Raw genomic sequence first — 5,028 nt, 5'->3', positions numbered from 1 at the left:
CTGCCCCAGGCCTACTGACAAGGGTCTGCCTTTTTACAAGCCCCAGGTGGTTCATGTGTTCACTGCTGTTTGAGAAGCGCCAAGCGGGACCTAAGTCTTGTCTCTCCCAGGTTCCTGCAAATCTGTCACTGCCTTTGTCATGTCACAGCAGACTACCACCCACACAAAAACAGGCATATCCAGTTTGCTAATGATGCATTTTGGTAGGTTTTTTTTTTCATGATAGATCCATTTGAGGTCTAGAAAGCACTTTAATACTCTATCCTTCTTCAAATGATCAAGAGAAATAGCAAGTCCTGTATATACAAAACCGATGAAAATCACCATGTAATAATCAGTGGGTGCAGAACAACCGCACAGATACGTGTTTCCATCTTTTTCCACCAAGATTCTCCATCAAGGTAAAAAAAAGGCTCGTACAAATCCCAGAAGGACGTAGAGGTGGCAGCACAACTGCCAGAGATGGTACAACGACTTACCACTGAAGCTGGACACAAGGGGAAGGAGGGGCAGAGTCCTCGAGAAAAGAACCCTGTTTAACGCAGGCGGCTCTAGTCCGTGGTCGACCTCTCGTACCGAAACCGCGCCCCGAAGTCGTTGCTGCAGGTCCCAAAGCCGGGGTTGGTGGGCGAGCGCATGATACAGTGCACGATGTTGTTGTGGCCCAGGGAGAGCAGGTTCCGGCGCTCAGCCATTCTTTTTTTTTTTTTTTTTTTTTTGTGGTACACGGGCCTCTCACTGTTGTGGCCTCTCCCATGGCGGAGCACAGGCTCCGGACGCGCAGGCTCAGCGGCCATGACTCACGGGCCCAGCCGCTCCGCGGCATGTGGGATCCTCCCGGACCGGGGCACGAACCCGCGTCCCCTGCATCGGCAGGCAGACTCTCAACCACTGCGCCACCAGGGAAGCCCGCTCGGCCATTCTTGGGTCCCAGCAGCAGAGGCTGATGGTCCTCTAGTCAGGCAGCAGCACACAGTCCTCCGTGTGGTTGAAGACGGACTACATCCGGTGCACCTGCTGTCTGCTCAAGCCAGCACCTGTGTATCTGACCAGGGTTCGCCCTGTTGATATTTCTCAAAGTTTAGCTACAGTCTTCTTCACTTGACAGAATGTATTTTGAATTTTTGGAAAAAATGGCAAAACAAACTTCAGCATCATCGTGTGCTTTCTCAAAAGTTGTGATGCATCGATTTGAAACACCATCCCATAATTTGATGCAGCCGTCCTTGCTACCAGTCACATACATACTGGCACTAGGATTGTAATTAACGGAACATATGGCATCAGTGTATTGATCTTGAGGACTGCAAGAGACAAAGAACTGACATGTGTTGATATCATGAAGTCGAGGAGTAGGCTGCTGAGCCCCAACAAGTAAGGTCTCTAGAAGGATGGAAGGAGATGGAGCATAACGTTTCAGCCTCCTGAATGTATCTGAAGGCTCTTTTTGCAGCTGGTTTGGAATAATCAAATAATTTAAGAGTATAATCCCTTTAACCAGAGGCGAGGATCTGTTCTGTTGGGTGGAAAGCGAGACACGTGAATTCATCCACGTGGTCGTAAAGAGTTGGAATCACTGGGTGGTTTTCCATGTTCTGCTGTGCAGTCTCGTTCATCATGCCCTCTATTGGCATGGCACTTTTGGCCAACATTCTTTCTGTGTCAAGTATTTTTATGGAAGCATCAGCAGATCCAGTAGCTATTAATTGCCCATCTCTATTATAGGTAGCTACACGACATGGTCCTTTACAGGATGTGACATAGCATGTTTCGTACTCCGAAGCCTCTGGGGACATAATCTGGACATCTGCATCAAACTCCAGGTAAATTCCTGTGCCAGGGGCAACTGTATCTGACGGACGAATTGCATAGTGAACTGCAGTATCATCGTTTTCCATTCCTTGTATTATATCACCTAGAGATACTGTTAACATGGTGGTATGAATTCTTCTGGACCTTTCTCCATGCACACAGTCGTTTCATTTCTAGTTTGATGAATGCAGGAGCTGCTCCGAGGGTGCACAGACAGACTGAGGCTTGATTTCATTGATGAGGCCATTAGCAGTGTTGATGCAGCCGTCATAGAGCAGCTGGCTAACGATCAGCTTGTAGAGCTGCTGGCGATCCTTCAAGCCCACTTTGGTTCTGTGCATCGGGGAGAAGAGGAAGATAATTTCCCTGCCAAGGGCGCGTTCTAGAGATTCGTTCACCTCCTCCGACTTTATCTCCTACACGACAACCCTGACGGCAAGGAACTGCTGCCTCACGGACAAATCCGGTCAGATCCGGAGAGCACCGCGGGTCTGGCGGCAGGTTGGCGCCACCACTTCCGGGGCCTTACGGAGCAAGTGCGCCTGCGCACCGTCTCCGCTGGGGCGTGACTCAAGCCGTGGTGTTTGTTTTTTAACCCTGAGTTTTTCGTGATGATAATGACAATGATGATGCTGATGATGAAGATGACATTAGATACTGTTAGGGGTTGAATTGTGTCCCCCGAAAAGGATATATTCAAGTCCTAACCCCCAGTACCTGTGACTATGACCTTATTTGGAAATAGGGTCTTTGCAGATGAGATCTAGTTAAGATGAGGTCATTAGGGTTGCCCTAATCCAATGACTAGAGGAACAGATTCTTCCTCTGAGTCCCTAAGGAGGAACCAACCTACTAACACCTTGATTTCAGACTTCTGGCCTCCAGAACTGTGAGACACGAAATTTCTACTGTTTGAAGCCACCCAGTTTGTGATACTTTGTTACAGCAGACCTAGAAAACATAGAGAGAATTTCCTCTCTTTTTTTTTTTTCTGAAACTTTCCTTCCTTCAAGCCCTTTCACAAACAGTATGTTGTGAAAGCAGAGGCAGGCTAGGCATTTTATTCAGTTTTTCAAAGAAGAAAGTCCATTTGTTACGTGAAGTGGTCACAGGAGTGAGGCGGTGTTACAGCTGCACCTGGCAGGCCTGTGAAAAAGAGCCCAGCCACCGGGGATGTGGGCCTCTGCATCTGTCCCTGGGCCTGGACCGCTGCCACCGCCCCCGAGGACACTGAATAAGAGGGAAGACTAGCGCCACGGGGCTCACCCCTCACCATCCCCACCATCTCCGTCCCATGGGCTCAAAGATGCCGTCAGCAGGGTGTGTCCCAGCCCCGAGTCGGACGTGGCCCAAGTATACATCTTTCTTGTTATCCTGAAGTTTGTATCTGAGTCGTCAAATGTCACCTCCTTTCTCAACCCCCCCCCCCCAGTTTTATTTTCCTCACAACACTTAACACCATCCATAATGCTGCGGCTTATTTATTGAATTACTTTTATACCTCCTGTCTCCTTTATTAGAATGTACATTCTGGTCCCCAGAATATAGCCTTGCCCGTGACAGTTTCTCAATAAATAACAGGAAGAGAACCTGTTCAAAATATTACATCATGTGCAAGTGCTGACATTTAAAAGGATGAGCCGGGTCCATACACAGTCCACGGAAAGGTGGCCGTGATATTATTGAGGTGAGCGAGCAATTGGCACAGGGATACACATCGTATGCTTCTGGTTTTGAATATATATCACAAATACATACCGCTGTTAGCTGTGGCTACCTGTTGGAGGTGGGGTTGGAGGGGAGGGGTGAGAGCCGGGAGCCTGGGACCAGGGCCGGCTGAAGGAGGTGGGCCATAAGGCAGTTGCTTGTGGGGACAGAGAATTTGCTGAAGCCACAGGAGGGACATGCAGGAGGGAGACCAAGGACAAGTCATACCTCCAACGCCAAGGGCCAAGGGCCACCCGGGCCACAGGTCAAGGGCTCTCTCCTCTCTTCCATTCCTGGTGCCATTGAATTGTGAGAGCCCGGGGAGGGTGGCAGCTGGTAGGAATCTACAGAGAGAACAACCCTTCTGCTCCTACGTGACGCAATAGAGGAGTCCCCAAGGACTGTTAGACTGTTTGCTGAAAAACAATAATGGAAGTGATGACGAGTGGGTGGAGCTGCCCCTTGAGCTGTGGGGTGAGGGTAGTCTGGTAGGTGGGTTAGAATAGGAGAGAGAGTGTAACCAGGGGATATGCTGAAAGGGCCAGCCAGGAGCGGCCACCACCCTGGCTTATCTTTCTACCTACCACGTCCACGATGAAGGGCACACACACCCATGCACACGGCCGGGAGTGGGCAGGGGGCGGGGGGAGGCGTCTCTCTGCTTCTCTGTCACACAAAGAAGGAGAAGCAGAGGTTCTTGCCCTCAAAGAGACTGCAGTGTGACAGGGGCTTTAAAAGTCCAACGCAAGCTCCCCCACCCACTGCCAACTAGTTGTAGAAAAAAAAATCACCCCTGCTGCCTTCTCCTCCCCTCACCCCTCTCCAAATGGCAACTCTTTTAGGAGTGCCACCCACAAATTTTCGACACTTAGCCAAACTGCTCTTCCTTATACAAGCCCAGGCTCTCCTGCCTCTGGGCCTTTGTTCAGCTTCTAGCCATTTCCTCTGAGTAAAGGACACCTCCCTCCTGCTTCCCGCTGGTCTCGGTGGTCCAGACAGAAGCAGCTGGGGCTCCCCCTTCAGCCAGCCCTGAGGAGGCCTGTGCATAGCGCCAGCCTGGATTCTGACCTTAGCTCTGTTGCACTGGTCCCTAAACCTCTTAGCCTCCATGTCATCATGCGTAAAGCGTTAGCACGGGGCTCCCACTAGGAGTAAGGCATCGGCACATGTAGAGACCACCCCTGGTGCCAGGAGCAGAAAGGGCGGGGTTGTTATAGCAGCATACTGGGCATCGTGGAGAAAATAAAGACGAATGAACCGAGGTTGCACCCACCTACCAGAAGCCAGCTGTCGGCTTGAAGAAGTGAGACAGGCCTGCAGGGAGAGAAACCAGGAGCAAACATTAGTAACAACTCCGGGCAGCACCTTGGCCTCACGTGCCCTCCGCCCAGACCCAGCCTTGGCTGCAGCACCAGCCTTGCCCAGGTGGCATCTGACAGCACCTGTCAGAGGCACCTGTGACCATTCTGCCCCAGGGCTCCTCTGTGACCAGGGCAGGCCCTCCGGACA

General features: G+C 51.0%; 1 pseudogene across 1 annotated transcript; it reads right to left on the bottom strand.

Moving 5' to 3' along the window:
- Positions 1 to 525: 525 nt before the first annotated feature.
- On the bottom strand, positions 526 to 2,153 carry LOC307191648 (cleavage stimulation factor subunit 1-like; annotated as a pseudogene). The gene is made up of 3 exons: positions 2,000 to 2,153; positions 913 to 1,915; positions 526 to 686 (listed from the first exon to the last, which is right to left on the bottom strand). The product of its transcript is annotated as a cleavage stimulation factor subunit 1-like (transcript).
- Positions 2,154 to 5,028: the final 2,875 nt, after the last annotated feature.

Source organism: Stenella coeruleoalba (assembly GCF_951394435.1).
Source record: "Stenella coeruleoalba genome assembly, chromosome: 9".
Taxonomy (NCBI): Eukaryota; Metazoa; Chordata; class Mammalia; order Artiodactyla; family Delphinidae; genus Stenella; species Stenella coeruleoalba.
This window is presented reverse-complemented; position numbering and strand designations above follow the sequence as displayed.